A 17,995-nucleotide genomic window follows, 5' to 3' on the forward strand; every position below is an offset into this window, starting at 1 on the left:
CCTCACCCAAGCAACTGTGCCAACATGTTTTAAGTCCACATCCATTGTGCCAGTACCGAAACACTCCTCCCCGATGTGCTTAAATGACTACCGCCCTGTAGCACTCACACCCATCATTATGAAGTGCTTTGAGCGATTGGTCCTAGCACACCTCAAAGACTGCCTCCCACCCACACTGGACCCACATCAATTTGCCTACCGCAGAAATAGGAGCACAGAGGATGCAGTATGCACAGTGCTGCACTCTGCACTCACACACCTGGACAGTAACAACACATATGTACGGATGTTGTTTGTTGACTTCAGTTCAGCATTTAACACCGTCATTCCCTCCAAGCTGACCACAAAACTTGGAGACCTGGACATTAACACCTCCCTCTGCAACTGGATCATGGACTTTCTGACCAACAGACCTCAGCATGTTAGGTCTGGCCACACCTGCTCCTCCACCATCACACTTAACATTGGCGTACCACAGGGCTGTGTGCTGAGCCCATTTCTCTACTCCCTCTACACCCATGACTGCAAGCCTGTGCATGGATGCAACTCCATCATTAAGTTTGCAGACGACACCACGGTGATTGGCCTCATCAGTGACAACGATGAGACTGCCTACAGGGAAGAGGTACAGCACCTGGCCACATGGTGCGCTGACAATAACCTGCTCCTTAACACCAGTAAGACAAAGGAGCTCATTGTGGACTTCAGGAAGAAGAAAGGGAAGCACGCATGACCCCATCCACATTAACGGGATTCCTGGGAAACGTGTCTCCAGCTTCAAGTTCCTGGGAACCACCATCACGGAGGACCTGTCCTGGACCACAAACACCTCCAGCCTGGTCAAGAAGGCTCACCAACGCCTCTTCTTCCTCAGAACACTGAAGAAGAACCAGCTGTCTTCAGCCATACTGGTGAACTTTTACCGTTGTGCGATCGAGAGCATCCTGACCAGCTGCATCACAGTCTGGTATGGGAACTGCACGGTGGCTGACCGCAAAGCACTGCAGAGGGTGGTGAAAACTGCCCAACGCATCACAGGGACACCACTTCCTGCTATTGAGGACATCCAGAGGAAACGCTGTGTACGTCGAGCTCGCAGCATTCTTAAGGACTCCTCTCACCCTGACCATAGACTGTTTAACCTCCTGCCCTCCGGGAGGCGCTTCAGGAGCCTCCGGACAAGGACCAGCAGATCCAGGAACAGCTTTTTCCCTACAGCTGTCTCCTTACTGAACTCTGCCCTCTGACATCCCCCACACCATACACACAGACTCCTCCCTACATCTGACTGATTTATTTATTTATTTATTTACAACAAGCAAAAACAACAAACTTGCTATTACTTGCACTACTGTCTGTTCATCCAGGAACACTGAATAATCCATTGCACACTGAATATTTTTCTATGCACTTTACTTTCCATTGCACTAGTTTAAATTGTTCATATGTTCATAGTTCTGCCTATAGTGTACATACACTTCACACATATTCATCTGTATAATATGTTCATAGTACACCTATCTGTATATCATGCTGATAGTATTTAAAATCTGTAAATTTTGTCCATAATACTTATCTGTATAGTTATTGTACATATTGTAGACCTTGTATATTCTGTACTTACTGCTTATTGCACTTCTGGTTAGATGCTAACTGCATTTCGCTGCCTTGTACCTTACATGTGCAGTGACAATAAAGTTGAATCTAATCTAATCTAATCTAATGACTGTGCCATTTTGGCCCACAGCCCGGAATACAATATCCAGTCTGTACCAATCTTTTGGCCTACACTTTAACACTCAAAAAAACGAGGTCATGTCCTATCTCTCTACCCCCGCCCCCATACCCCCCAGTTTTCACATAAATGGTGTTCAACTTAAAACAGTGGACCAATTCACCTACCTCGGCTCCACCTTGTCCTCATGCTGTTCCCTTGACACAGAAATACAAACCCACATAAATACAGCCTCATCATCTTTTGGACTTTGGACGCCTACGTAGCAGGGGTTTCGAAAACCTTAACCTTAAGATCAGTACCAAGGTCGCTGTTTACAACAGTGTATGTCTCTCCACTCTGCTTTATGGGGCAGAGTCATGGACCCCATACCGCCTGCACATTACTAACCTAAAGGCCTTCCATATCTGCTGCCTACAGAAGATCCTCAATTTGTCCTGGGAAGCTCGAATCCCCCACACAGTCATCCTCAGCAACACTGACTCAATCTACATGGAGACAGCAGTGGCCGAAAAACATCTGCATTGGCTAGGGTACACCATACGCATGCCTGAACACCGCCTGCCCTGCCAAGTCCTCTACAGTCAACTAATGGGCGCAAAGCGCTCCGCTGGAGGGCAAAAGCGGCGTTTTAAGGACTACACCAGGGACCTCCTAAAGCGAGCGAACATTCCCCTCACGCAGCTCGAATCTCTGGCACTCGACAGGTCACCTGCGCCACTGCAGTCTCTCAAATACATCAAACCAACCAAGACCGACGATCCGAGAGACGCCCCCCGCTATCTGGCTTCCCGGCTGTTACCCCCCGGGTATTTGGTCTCCCTTGCTCCATCTGCGGAAGAGTGTGCGGCTCAAGGATCGGACTCGACGCCCACGACCAGCGGCAACATCGCTGAACCCACCCCCCTCCCACTCCCATCCCTGGAGCAAGCGTCATCATCGAGCACGACGGACAGCTAAGAGAGAGAGTGGGTGGGTGTGTGTGGGTGTGTGTGAGCAGGGGCGTTGCACAAGATCCCGGGCCCTATGCATATGCAGTCCTGATGGGCCCCCATGCCCCCCACCATGAAAATATCCAGGTAAAATAAAATATATTCCAGACTTTTCAAGGGCCATCTTTTCCTTTGGGGCCCTGGTAATTAGTACTGGTTTTACCCCCAGTCCGACGCCCCTGTGTGTGAGCAACATTCCTAATTTTCTTTTAGTTTAACTTGACAAAAAAAAAAAAAAAAAATGGATAAAATAAAATTGGCAAAACAAATCACTAAAAATAAAACCATAAAAACATTTTTGTTTCCTTATGAACAGATCAAAATCCCCGCTCTCCAATAAAAAGCATTTGCAATACCCAACTCTATTCATACTTACATTTATTTCATGCCTCTTATTCACATTCCTGTATGTAGATTTTTATAGCTCTATATATATATATATATATATATATATATATATATATATATATATATATATATATATATATATATATATATATATAATTCATTATATATTCATTATATATTATTATTATTATATATATTTTTTTTTCTGTTATTCTGTTTATTCATTCATTCATTTCTTTATTTATTTCTCTTATTACATGTCTTAATCGTTGTCACTCCGTGCTCTGGAAGTTTCTGTCACCAGGACAGATTTCTCCTGTGTGTAAACATACTTGGTAATAAATCTCATTCTGATACTGATTCTAAAACTTCAACAAAATTAATATGCAAAAGTAGGGCTGAGCGATAAAACGAAAATTATGATTATTACGATAATTCCTCATTAAAACGACAGCAAGATTTCGGAAGGAAACATGGCTCACGGAGCATTTATTCATCCGCTCGGGTCAGAGTTCTGAGTTCAGATGGAGCTCACAAGAGCAGATGTGTCTCAGTCACACGACACTGAACAGCTGTGAGATCCAGTGTGAATAGAGAAGAACACAGATGATTTACACTAGATCACAGTCGGATGAAACAGTGCTGATGAACAGATGACTTTCATTTACCATGGGTTTACTGTAGTAACACTAACTGCACCATGATATTGTGGCAGAAACATGGGATATTCATATCAAATGTTATTATATTATTAATGTAGACATGTATTAAATGTATTAAAGGAGTAATGGAATATAAGTACAGTATTTTATGTGATTAAGCTATAGCATTTGTGCATTTACACTAAATGTATTTAGACTGCTGTTTTTCAATCAAATACCTAGACATCATATACGATAGTTATATTTTTACAATGGTATTGAGGTACTATATGTGTGGTTTTAACTGTGTTTATCATGATCTTAACGTATGCTACTATGGAAGACCAATGGTTAATTCTAATAAAACTCAAACAGTCAGAATAATTCATTTTCACCATATAAATATGAGGCTGTTACAATTTTTACAGATGTTTCTGTTTTTGATAATGAACATAAATATATATCTACATCCAAACTCAAGCTACTATTGCCTGCACTGCAAACTGTGCTGAAGATACTCAAAGTCAGGAACACAAACCTGTTTCATGATTTATACATCACTCATTAGAACATGCAGAAACTAAGAAATAAATGTCTCTATTAAGATATTTATTTTATTCAGGAAAAATGACTAGAAAAGTGTAAAGAATTCAAAAATGTGACGTATTTGTCATATTCTGACCATAAAGAGAAGTTTTCAAAGCACAATGAATGGTCTGGTTTCTACAATGTTCACTTAGGAGCAAAAATCTGCCTTTAAACTTGAAAGAAATTTATAGTTACAGTAAAGTACAGCGGATTGTGAAAGTCCACCGCAGGCTTCATTCTGACGCTGTTTACTCTGCATCCAACAGTTTCTTGATGTGCATCATTCCTTTAGCGAATCGTCCACTAAAACAGCATATTGTGTGTGTACGTTCCCCCTCATGTTTAAACCTGTGCGGTGTGATCAGATGAAGAATGCTGCCTGTACATTAGCACTCCCGGCTGATGAACTGTTGTGTTGTGCTGGGAGAGAGAAATGCCCCACAGCTGCACTCCACTAATGAGTCCATTAGAGTCCGCTCGCCACCGATGCCCATTACACATATTGGTCTGGACAGCGTCCAGCAGCCTTCCAAATACACAAATCAGGTTTGATTAAAAAACACAGCCGTGTTCGATATGTCAAGAAAACAAGGAGGGTGGTGGTCTGAGCTCAGAAGGCTCTCCTCCAGATAAAGCTGCTGCATCACTGAACGCACAGGAATGAGGCTCCTGCGCAGAATCACAATGACTCTTGTCAACAGGAGGAGACAACAGCAGAATGCAAACGTCTTTACTGGAAATCTTCCGCTGATCCACAGCAGGCAGCACGCTGCGCTGATCAGAAACACGGAGATGATCTAAATCGATGGATCCATAGTCTCATCTCCTGTTTCAGCCCACTTATGAAGTCCCCCTCCACATAATGCAAAACACATTGCACCACACAGCTTAAATACAAAAATCCACTCACTGAACAAATCACTGTAGAGAGGCAATCAATCGCTAATACTAGATCAGAAAATCCTCCGTCCTGGGGATCAAGTGACTTACAGTCACCAGACTTCCCCTCCCGCTAGACATGATACACAATGAGCAGAGACCAGGAGAGCGAGGGGAATTCACTCAGGGACGAGTTACAACAGAACAAATCCTTTGACATGATGAAATTATAATGTAGCCTATATTTGCATCAGTTGTGCATTTTTCTGATTTACAGTTTTTTTTCAATTCTGAAAATTCTTTCAATTTTGAAAACAGGGCCCGATTTTTCAAACCCCTTCACACAATTAGCACAACACCTCAGATAATTTGCTAAATGTCTTATAAAAACCTTATTTTATTGACATAAACACAACCATCATATGGTCTGATTCTGTTTGAATCAGTTAAACACTCCTGTGCTCAACCTAAAACACTTTTAGCATTTACACAGAGAAAGTGTAAAAATAAATTCACCAACACCACATGACACCAATTGTGCAGACTAATGAAAATATTTATTTTCGTGTGCTCAAGACAATCAATACTGAACATTTCAACAAAACATTCATAAAACATTTTCCAGTCTTCATAGAGTATTACTGAACATACCATTGTACTGTAAGCTTACAGTAATACTGTAACAAATTGGGCCTCCCATCCTTCGCAAAGGATGTTTTCGGAAGCAATATAGGCATAGCATCCGTTTAGGTGTATATGGAGGAAATTTGAGGTGATTTCAAACCCTCTTGGGAAGGCAGAAGTCTGCAGGGGAAACACGGCTCTCCTAGGCTCATACCAGTGGACTATACGCATAGAAGTACCGCTTCAGGTGTCCAAGTATGGAAAACCGGCTTCCACGGTTCTCACGGATCATCATGAAGGCCTGGCCGCCGGACGTCCACTGCGTGCCAGCTGTGCTAGGGTGATGGAGGGGATCTCAAAACAGGGTCTACAGTACAGGACACTCTGGAGCAGTTTCACAAGCCGACACTAACCGGGGCCTCTCTTGGTTGCCGACTATCCCATTCTTTGAGGTGAGAACACAGGAGGGGGGCGGATAACCGGCCTCTACACGAAGGCTATGAGAACCTAGCGAACGTGTTAGGGGTACACCCACGCCACGCAGCTAGCTCTACAAAATACTCTTTCAGCGATGTTTTCTCCGGCACCACGAGCCAGCGCCCAGGAGGATGCAACACTTCTAGATAAGTGAGCTTGCAACTGAATGGGCTCAGGGGGGGGGGGGCACACCATGTGCATGATAACACAGTACAGAGCAAAGTAGGGCAGGGCGTATGCACTCCAGGGGAAGTGCTTGCAGGTTCGCCACTTGGTTATTTGATCCAGGGTGTAGATGGAAATCCTTGGAACAAGAAGGGCGGGGCCTCAGGATTACCTGGGAGTTAGCGGACCCAAATCTAGGCACAGAATCGTCAACCGAAGCAATGCGTTGCGGTTTCCGACCGCTTGATCAGAGGCCAGGTTGCAAGCCAGGTCTAGCCAGAGTTTTAATGAAAGCAAAACTTTTAGCTCAGAAGCGAGCACAAGAGCTCGAATGGGCCATGCTGTAGTGATTTCCGCACAGAGGTCAGGCCCAAGAGGGTACTGGAGGGGGGCCGACTTGAGGATTTAACCTCCTGGTACTCTGAAGGACCTGATTGACGAGGGAACATTGGGCAACAATAGACGGGCCGCGGGCACGGGGATCACTGGTATGTCAGCAATAGCAAGAACCGGACTTTTGAGGGTATTGGAGGGAGACAGATTCGCTGTTCTTGGCTTGCTGCAGAAAGCAAGCGAAAGCACGACCGCAATCGGGAACCCTAGGGGTCCTCTCAGTGGGAAGAACACCACAGCGATAATCAGGTTGCACTTCAACGGTGTAAGCGTCGTACGGTAGACAAGAGCTTGTCTGGCCGCCAACAGCTGATGGTGGTCTCTGTACCTACGCCTGGGGTAGGTTTTTCAAGCTGGAACATCCGCGTTCCCATCCAGCGATACCAGACCATTGAGTTTCCAAAAGTCTGGAGACGAGAGTGCCAAATTGGTGCACCATCTCTGAGTCCAGTAGTCCTTCTCAAGAGGAATCGGCTAGGAAGGGCTGTTGAGAGCAGCATAGTTTGGGGAACCAGAGTCCAAGTGGGCACAGTATGGCACCACTACGCCCAAGACTTCTCCTCGTCTTCCAGACTTTGCACAGTGTCTGTGTAAGAAGGTTCACTGGGGGAGGAAACGCCTATATCGATGTCAGACCACTGAGGCCAGCTGTCCTTGGTAGCCAGTGTCGCGTCCATGCAGAGTAGTTGCGAACGCGATCAAATTTATCTAGTGAGAGTGTTCCCTCTGAACAACTGGCAGTGACGAGGTGCTCTGGAGAAGAAAGCAAACAGGTCTACTCCTGAGCAACACGCTCTGAACCCGAATTGTCTCCAGCATCAAGCTGGATCGTCAGGGGACGGAGTCACCATTTCTCCTGGGGAGCATGTACTCGGAGACAGCTCGTCGACTGTACGGTTGACGCAGCGCCCGGAATGTGAACAGCACGAAGTGACCTCAGAACCTTCCGACCTCCAAAAGGAGGAGGTGGCGAGAGCACGAGTTCGCGACATGCGGAAAAAAGTGCAGGACACTTGTCAGTTGATGTACGCAATGCTCACTGTGTTGTCCGTTCAGACCAGACGTGCTTGCCTCCTACGCGACCTTTGAAGACGGTTCAAGGCAGGCACCACTGCGAACAAACTCTAGGCAATGATGTGCCACATGCAGCTGCGGGCCCATCCAACAACCCTGAGGAATGATGCACGTTGTACGTGCCCCCCCAGCTGGTGGGGAGGCATACGTGTAACCACAGCCAGCAGACCCGGAGATCTGCTTCTAGGGGCACCCGCCCGGAGAAGAAGAGCGAGCGAAGAAGAGAAACGCAAGACTGACCATGGGGTGGGGTTTGGCACAGAAGGCGGTGTAACTTGACCGGTGAGTTGCTGCACTTCCACGCCAACTCGCGGCTTGGCCACTAAAGCCGTGCTGGAGAGGTTCATATGTAACAGGCCGGAGCGGTTTAAGTGCCGCTGCAGCCGCCATATGCCCCAGGCGCCTCTGAAAAAGTTTCAGCGGGACTGCTCTGTACTGGCCATGAATGTATTCAAGCAGGCTAGCACCGACCGACAACGTTCCTCTGTAAGGCGTGCTGTCCTGTTCGACCAAATCCAACTCCAACCGAAAGAGACCCCTTGCATCGGCGAGAGCTCTTTCCCCAGTTCCCCCAACCCCCCCAAACAGGCTGGGTGCCGGGCCCCAGGCCCCCCGTGTGCAAAAGACCCGAATTGTGCTAGTACACCCAAATCGTGTAGATAGAAAGCGACACCCCTCTCTTGGGGAAAAACCAAGAGCCACCTCTTACTTTCGTAAAACACGGGGGGGCAGGAAGCCTAAAGGGCAGGACCTTGTATGAAACCCTCCTTTCGAACACAAACCGCAAAAAAGGTCTGGGCAGGAAAAGAAAGATTTCCCAAAAGGGCCCCTGGCCGGACAGGACAGGCGTGAGTTCCTGGGGGCCTCGGGGTGGCCAAAAACAGGACAGAAAAATGATTCATGGGGATACTACTGACACCTCCAAAGGTTCTGCAGCATTTGTGCACCTCTGGGGTTCCCAGCAGTAACATCCCTTGCAGAAACACAACAGGGCGAAGAACTTGCTTTGGTGAAAAAACCAGGTAGCGGGCTTGGTATCAGCTGAGACTGCGAGACTCCCAATCAGCTGTGTTTAAAACTCGACCGATCATAGTGACTTTACGATTTGTAGATCGACGTGACTTGGTTGTTTTGTGAAGTCGGGGGGGACTTGACTTGACTCGGAAAGGTCAACGGGACCCCCACTCGGGAAATCAACGGTACCGACCTTGACTCCCGGAAGTCAAGGGTGACCGACTTACTCGGGAAAGATAACTGTGCTCCCATTTCGGGGAAGTGCCACACCCACCCCCCTTTAAGGGGCATGGGGGCGGGTTCTGGATTGGGGGCCCTTTTTTGTGCGTGACCCCGGGCCTGGCGGCCATTTGGCATTTGGGGCTGGAAGATAATGCGGGAGTGCTGTGTTCCCCCTCCAGACGCCCTCCTCAAAAAAAAGATAGAGGCATACCTCTCCATTTTGGTTAATGGGCCAACCAACAAAATCCATCACATGTCCTCGATGCCGTCTCCTTGCGGGAACTAATTTTTGCTGCTGGAACCGGATTGGTAAGTCTTCTGAACTAGCCCAAAAACTTCAGATCCATATCAGTATTTTTTAAAGAATGGTCAGCCGGGAGAAATCAGGAACAGCACAATTGGCGGGGTACCAAATCATAAAATACCCAAAAAAGCGGGGGGGGCGGCGAAATCCGGCTAAAAAAAATCCAAGACAGACACGAAGGAAAAAACAAAGGAGAAAAAGGAATTTATTTGATTGACAAACCGAACGTAGTGTTTACTACCCCTGATAAAGTATGGGTTGTATCTTGTTTATATTCACAAGCTTTTATCGGATTTACTCTTTTACATGCACACATTGCTGAAAATGCGGTTTCCCGCTGTTTTCATACAGAAGAAATCGAGCGACAATAAGGCAGCATTTTTTAAGTGTTTGCCTCGTTTTTCCCTTAACTACTGGGGTACGTTGCAGGGGGAAAATTTGCTTAATTTTCAAAAAAAAAAAAAAAAAAAAAAAAATGGGTACTGTTCTTACAACAACGGATTGTCAAGCATTGTATACCGGTTGTTCCCTCGTTGACTGATTTTTTTTATGTTTATTTGTAAGTCGCTTTGGATAAAAGCTTTTGCTAAAGATTAAATGTAATGTAATGTAAATTACTTCGGTTTAAATTGGCCGCCCGCACATAACTTTTAAAAAAAGAAAAAAGTATAGTAAAAATGCCCCCTTTTCGCACAAAACCAGTCGTTTGTTGGGTCTTAAACAAGGACTCTGGGGATTGTTGTGCTGCTCCCCTTTACAGACGTGAGTGAAAGGGTAGTTTTATAATGACGGGTACTTATTTTGACACTTTATTTACCGGAAGAACACCGATCCGCTCATCATACGTTTTTTCTGGCACTCGTACAGTACTTTCCATTCGATTTTTTAATCCAACAAGTGTTTTCATGTCCTCTCGCTCGGGTTACAAAAGGAAATAAAACCACCACTTCAATCCCATAAAAATTTTAGTGGATCTGGCCCAAATTTATCCCATTTACGGTTTTCAGTGCCTTTTTTTTTGTCTGTTGTGCTTCTAGTCCTACTACGTCGGGTTCGTAGGGCCCCGTAAACACGCTTTAATTTTTTTAACTGAAAACGCATTAATTTAAAATTAAAAAATATTTAACCCCCCAAAAAAATTAAAAAAACATTTGAAAAAATCTCCAAGGGGGAAAAAACATGCAGGGTAGCTATACTGATATGGACTGGGTAATTTTTTAGGAATGAAAAAGCCACATTGTTTAATGGAAAAGAAAAATTTTCACCTACAGAGGGTGAATTCAAAAAGCCCAAAAAAATTAAAAGTGAAAAAAGGAGCAGCAGGTCCCCATTAAGCTGAATTTTTTGCAGCAAAAAAAGGGCTCGTATTTGTAGGCCCCCACTCCTTGTTGCAGCCTGAAATGCGGGGATGCCCTACTGAGACAAGGATGGTGTCCGGGGATTCCCTCCCGATCTGGACCAGGGCCCTGAGCTCCGGGACAGTCTGAGGTAACCCTGGCGCTCGAGGGAACCGAAACAAATGTCCCAAGGTGTTCTTTGGATTTAGGTGGGGAGGGGGGTGGGGGAAATTTCATGGTTAAAATTTTTTCTCCTTCTGGAACTGACGCATACCCCCGCCACATGAGGCGGGATTGTTGCACCAGGAGGAAAAAGGGCCCCCAATGCCCCAGGTGGGGTTGACAAGGGCCAGGATTCCTCCCAAAAGTTGCCTTTGTCTGCCTGTGAGATCCTTGTTCCCCCAGGGATATTCCCCCCCATCAGACCAACCCCAAAAAAGGGGCATGCTGAAAAAATTTTTACGGCAGCATAACTTTTCCCACTTTTTTTCCCAAACCCCTTTTTTACTCTTCCAGGGGCTTGGGGAAACCTCCCTTATCTGTAAAAAACAAGCCCCGGGGCGGATCTCCCAAATTTGGTTCAAGGCAAATGAAATAAGTACACGGTGCCAGAGGAGCACAGAGCCAAAAGGGGAAAGTCACCCTGGGCCCCTCATGAAGTCTGTTTTTAAAGTTTTTTCAGGGGCCCCAGGGCCGCTGGAGGTTTTTTTGGGGGCTTTGGCAGTGCTATCCTGTTCCTCCTAGCCCCAAAGGAGCGAACAGGTCCTGCGAGGGTTAACCTCTGAAGTCGATTAACGCGTTACCTTTTTGAGGCATTTTTCTCTAACCCCGAAAAGAACTTAAAATTACCTTTAGTTTTGATGACAGAAAGGAAATCACAATCAAATTGAAAAGGGGTCTACTTTTTTTTTTATACAGACAAATAACAAAAAAACTTTGTGCACTTAAAAAAAAGAAACAAACAAGGTGGCTGTCTCAGCCTTTGTCGCGCTGATCTCATTTAAAAAACGCTCTTTAAAAATAAACGAACTCGTAATACTCAACGAAAAAAATGAGAGGATATCTATAGAAAGCCTGCATTTACTTTTAAACAAAACTAGTGAAAGTAACCCCTATGAAAACAACGCGATGCCCTTTTTTTTCCCGTCTCCCTTATTATTTTTCAAATCGCCCCCGCCCCCCGCAAACACCATTCAGATTCAATGTTTTCACGAAGTGCGCGGCTTGAATACCCCACCAACAAAAGAAAACGCAGCGAGATTGTTCTTAAGTTTTTTTTTTTTTACTGTTGCTTACGATAAAGGGGGAAAGACATAATCACCCCAAAAAGTGTGATGGGGTTTTGAGGATTTAGTTTTGGATTCCTCAAAAAAAGAATGAAGCCTTACCCCAGCAAGATCATACACATGAGTAGTCTCTTTTTTTATTTATATATTTGTACTTTTTCAAAACTGAAAACATTTTACTAGTTGATTTTTTCAAAAGTTTTCCAAACTAAAATTTCCCGACTAAATTCAACAAGGAATATCATGAGTTTCAAAAACAATTTATAACCTAATATACCTTAAAAAATTGTTTAAAAAATAAAAATAACAAAAAAGGTAACTGTAAAAAAATGTAACAAACTGTTGTTTCTTTCAATTACCCCCCCTAAAAAACTAAAAAAAAAATTTCTCAACCTTTAAACCTTATTAAAATAATAATAATGAAATAAAACTAAATTTTTTTTTTGTAAAATAAGTTTGTTAAAATGATTTGAAGGGTTTGGTACTGGGAAAGATAAAAAAAATTCATTTTTAAAGTCGCTTTGATGTTCCTAAAAAACTGTTAACTGCACTCCAATTAAATTTAATTTTGGGGATTTTTTAAAATATATTCTAAAAAAACTCAAACAAAAATTATTACTTTATTTTGTCCTTAATTTTTTTCTTAATTTCTCCCCTCAACAGCGACTGAAGGCTATTATGCAGTTTAGGGGCCCTTTGTTTTCTCGGTGGAATACAATAAATTTCATGATATTTGCCCCACTCGCTAGACTTTTACCAAAAAAAAGTGTTAAAAAATTTTAAAATCATATATTTTTTTCTGAATGAGTAAACATGATTTTCACACATTTAGAAAGAAAATTCGGGGCACAAGCCCCAAATTTCAAAAGCCCGGAAACCCAATTTTCTGTAGTGTTTTTTTGCCTTATTTAAATGATTTTAAAATTTTTTTTTTTCACTAACCACACATAAAAATTTTTTTCTCAAAAACACAATCTGTCCAAAAAGCTGCCCACATTTATTATAGACCGTTTTTTCGATTACGTGAGATTTGACTTTTGCCATTTTGATATTTTTAAGAAATGAAAAAGCCAAAAAGTCAGGGGATGACAAAACTTCTCCAGGCCCCAAAAATACCCTTGATCCAGAGGGGTTTAAAGGACCTTCTACGCCCTGTCCAGTCTCCGGGGGTAAATGCCTTTTTCCTGGAATCCCTACATGCCCTTTAACGTGTGGGGGGCCAGCAAACCTTTTGGCTGGCACATAGGGCCACCTGGAGGGGTTGGACTGCCCGTGCAACCCTTTTTTTTGGTCCAGGGGTGCCCCATTTCTACCAGTAGACACTTTCCCTACCCGTGGGTTTCTCAAATTTTTTTCCCCCCGGCCCCACTATGGCCCAAATGCAATCTCGGGCCGCACCAAAATTTACATATTACGCACCAAAACAAACAACTGATTATAATTTTGCCTAAATATTTGATAATTAATGATTACTAATGAAATAAATTAAAATTCTATCCCCAAAAAAAAACACCTGGCTGTCGGGGGTGACCCTTTTGTGAAATTCGGCCGAAAGGGAAAATAACACACATGAATTGCGATGTAATTTCGTTGTAAGCGGCCGGAGCATGATTGAGCGCCAAAATTTCAGAAAAAGTCGTTCACAAATTACCTTGTTGATCCCCAAAAAGGAAAGCATTTTAAAATTTTTAATATGAGGTTCTCTCCAGAGATGTTTTTCCACATTTCGCAAATTAAAGGGTGATTGGCGTGTATGGGGTTTTTTTTTGCCTGAAATTTTTCAAGTGAGTTTGGCGCAAAACCCAAAATCCAGCACCCCTTCACTGTGTACTGTGATATTTTTGTTTGTTGTGTTCATTTACTGACATTTTCCCCCTTCTTTTTACTCCCTTAAAAAAAATTGTAATTCTGAGCTCATTTTTTCCGAACTAAAGGTGTTTATGACTATTTGAAATTAATTCGCCAAAGTGCGGTTGTATGTGTTTTAAAACGGAACGTTATTGGAGGTGCTCAGTCTGAAAAAATATATGAAAACAAAAGAATTTTACATATAAAAATTAGGGTAAACTTTTTCTTTAGTAGCTACATTTAAAGAAAGTAAAAAAATAAAAGAATTGTAAAATGAAAGTTTTTTTTTTAAATTTTGTTTAGCATGGGGCCCATTTGAATTCGGGGCCGGGGTTTAGAACCGCTCCCTAGCCAAAAGCAAAATAGTGAAAACAATAGAAAAGTAAGTGGGAAAAAAAGTCAGTGCCTCCACCGTAAAAAAAAATTTCCCGTTTTGGGGGGGTTTTTTAAGGTTGCCCCCTGGCCCCGTTGTTTAATTTTTTTAACACCAAAAGCAGCTGAAATGAATTAGCAACCCCCCCGCCGTAACTGACAGATCATATCCCCAAAATTTTAATTTACTTGATGCTATACTCTGCTCAAAAAAATTAAAGGAACACTTTTAATCAGTGTATATATTTTAAAAATCTTATTTCAATGGGAAGAAATCTATCATAATAATTGCATAAATATTAGTTAGTACCATGAAATTATCTCAAAACACAAAAGAAAAAATATTGTAGAACAAAAATTGTGTTATATTGATTTTACTGGGGTGGGGCGGGGGACATTACATTTTAGGTGTCCAGTCACTTTGACCGTGAAGATCACAAGTGTGACTCCCAAATGTGGCGCACTAGACCGAATGGCATTTTTGGCAGAACCTTTAACCACTGAGTGGAGCAGCTCAGTGTGGCGTTCATTCATTGTTTCAAGCATAATTGGATTAAGCTACAGTTTGTCACTTATGGAAAACATCTGTTGTAGTACCTATCCTTAAGTGTGAGAAGACGCAATTTTTTTAATGCCTATAACATTAACCTCACTAGTTTGAAAGAGTTGGAAAGGGAGTTTAAGTTACAACTTCTGATAGTCATGGGTGAGAAATTAGACCCATTACAGTTTGCTTATCGCGTTAAAGGGGCATGGATGATGCAAAAACTGTTCCTCTTCAATACTCTCATTAACATTTGGAGAGTGGGAGACCTTTGCTATACTGTTGTTTTCAGATTTTTCCTCAGTGTTCAATACACTGCATCCCATTATTTTAGAAACTCGTAATGAATTCAAAGTTAGTCATGGGTGGTTCTTTGGATCTTCTTTGGTTTAACATGTAGGCAGCAAAGTGTCAAGATGAATGAAGTTGATTCAGACACACTTTACACATCTACTGGATCTTCTCAAGACTGTCCACTTTCACCGATTCTCTCTACTGACACTAACAAGCGTTGAAGTTCTCAGAATAATTGTCATGTTGTTAAACGTGCATACGTCACAGTTCTTCTATCCCTGCTATCAAATTTTGTAGTATTATGATAATCTGCCTCTCATGAGTTTATTATATGGTTCAATGGGTAGAGTTGCAACTAAATATCAGTAAAACAAAAGAGATGGTAATGACTTCAGGAAAAATGCTCTAGGTTGCAACCAGTGTACAGTCATGACAAGACAGTCGATGGAGTAGAGGAGTACAAATATTTTGGAACTGTTTTTGATACCACCCTAAAGTTTTAGGCTATCATTATGAAGGCTCATCAAATATCTATTTTCTATGGAACATTAACTCATTTTATTGAGAGTATTTTGAGCTTTTCTTTCTCATGCTTCATGCGGGACTTATAACTACAAACTGAGTGTAAAAAAGAACCACAGCAAGGAAGTCTTCTATGACATTCCTGAAGGACTTCAACCGCAGGCAGTTAAGTACTTCACGGTTTAGTCTAGATTTGACTATCCTTCCCATACCTGAATAATCATAGGGTTGAAGGTGTAAGATAAAATACATAACTCCATTATGTTACGAGATGTGTCTTTTTATCTACCTTGCAAACGTGTGAATCTATCCCTCCCTTTGTGTCCTAAACCCTATAAAAGACAGAGTACATCTACATTCTCTGCTCACTGTGCTTGAGTTTCATCATGAAACTTCTAGTTTTCTTCTGTTACCATACCTCTCTCTGAGTGAGGTTGGGCAGGATTTTAGTCAGTGCAATCAGTTCTTTTGCGTAACAACCCTCCTCAGTTCACACCAGCACTGAGGTCATCAGCACACATCTGTCAGTGTCTTTTGGACAACAGTGATAAACAAATTTATCTTTATGCAACTTTATACAACACGCATGGAGGATCCCCATCTATTCTGGCGTATGTGTTTAAGAGCCCAAATATGGCAGGTGTGACGCTTGGTACATCGAACCTCAGGTAACTGTTCAACTGTATTTATAGTATATGTATTTGAAATGTCAGTAATCAGTTGTAATTATGACTAAAACTGTCTGAGACACTTTGTTGCATTTTTCTTGCATGTCCTTAAGCTGGATGATATACAATGCTAAGCCATGCATGGGACCTGAAGAACCCAGAAGACCTATTGGTACAAACCAGGCTGTGAATAGTGACTATAAAAAGTCTAATTAGACAAGGTCACCTCTACCCGGTGCAGCACACGAACAATCATCTGTCCATGCTGGCCACCTCCACCCTGACCAATGCCGCGCCACAGAACCACAAGTTCAATCAGGGTAAATGGAATAAAACATGAGAAAGATGTTATTCTTGATCTGCAGTCCTGTCATAGCGAAGCTTATGTGGTTACTGGTGTAGTCCCTGATACCAACATAAAAATTAAAACAAATAACCCTAGAGTTATACTGTCTCAAAGTATTACTGGAGAGCCACCTGTTGTAAAAGGGACAGAAATTTGAAGGAAAGGTTACTTTGGACCTGATAACAACGGCAGAGTGCAGTCATTTATCAATTACAGACTTGCAGGTCAGAAGCTGATCAAAGATTACAATGAGATGGATATAATTTTTCCAGTGCTTTACCTTCAGGGCACAAAGACCCTTGAGCCAGTTTGTAACTAATTTAGCCTTTACAACCTTGAGCTAAAAAATGGAGCAGTTATATATAGTGACCAGAAGAGGACATGTTCGGTTCATTTATTTGTCGGAGCCACAGCATATAAATTCAGGGGAAGTGATAATATGTCATGGCCCAAGATAACAATATCCTTATGGGCCGCGCGATGTTAAGTCGTGGCTTTGAGTCCTATGTTGCGGTAACAACATTTTTATAGTGGCCCCCAACTTTTTGTTGAGGGAACATTTATTTCTCATGACCATAAGTTTAATGGACCAACAAATCTGTGTGACCATAGCAGCCTTGGATTATCAGAAATTGATATTATAAACTACATTAATATTTCGGTTTAATTAAGAATGACAAAAAGTTCGAAGCCACGATACGCGTAGCCTATTATCTTATCTCTTATAACCTAAATCCTTGTGTGTGCAATAGTTGTCTTCAGAAAGCATTCTAATGATTTTTATCTGTCCCCTCCCAGTATTTTAAATCCATTCACTGGTCTGTTGTTCTTTCTTTCTTTTTGTTGTTATTATTATTGTTAGCTATTATTGTGTGGTTATATTTTTATTAGTATGTATTTGCTTTATTTCCCCCTTCATTTCCTTGAACCTCTTAATTAACATTCTGTATGTTGCTTAAAAGTAGGGGAAGTCAGTGACCTGAGTGGTTAGAGAGTTTGACTCCCTAACCCTAAAGTTGTGGGACTGAGGGTGCCTCTGTGGAGCTTGTAATCGAACCCCCAGCACTGCTCCCCGAGCCGCCGCAGCATAAATGGGTTAAATGCAGAGCACGAATTCTGAGGTATGGGTCACCATACTTGGCTGCATATCACTTCACTTTCATATAGTTTTGTAAATAATGTACTGTTAATGCCAAATCAAGCCAAGCAATAAATTATATAGTCTTTATGACTGTATTTCTGTAGGCTTAACTATGACTGCAAGTTTTGATTTAAAAATTGGCCCCCTAGGTACTTGCATGACAGCATTCGAATTAAAGTTC

At 42.6% G+C, this 17,995-nt stretch overlaps 1 pseudogene; it reads left to right on the top strand.

Annotated features, from left to right (window-relative positions):
- Positions 1–6,064: 6,064 nt before the first annotated feature.
- On the top strand, positions 6,065–16,976 carry LOC122144061 (annotated as a pseudogene).
- Positions 16,977–17,995: the final 1,019 nt, after the last annotated feature.

This window comes from Cyprinus carpio, unplaced genomic scaffold, assembly GCF_018340385.1.
Source record: "Cyprinus carpio isolate SPL01 unplaced genomic scaffold, ASM1834038v1 S000006585, whole genome shotgun sequence".
In the NCBI taxonomy this organism is placed as follows: domain Eukaryota; kingdom Metazoa; phylum Chordata; class Actinopteri; order Cypriniformes; family Cyprinidae; genus Cyprinus; species Cyprinus carpio.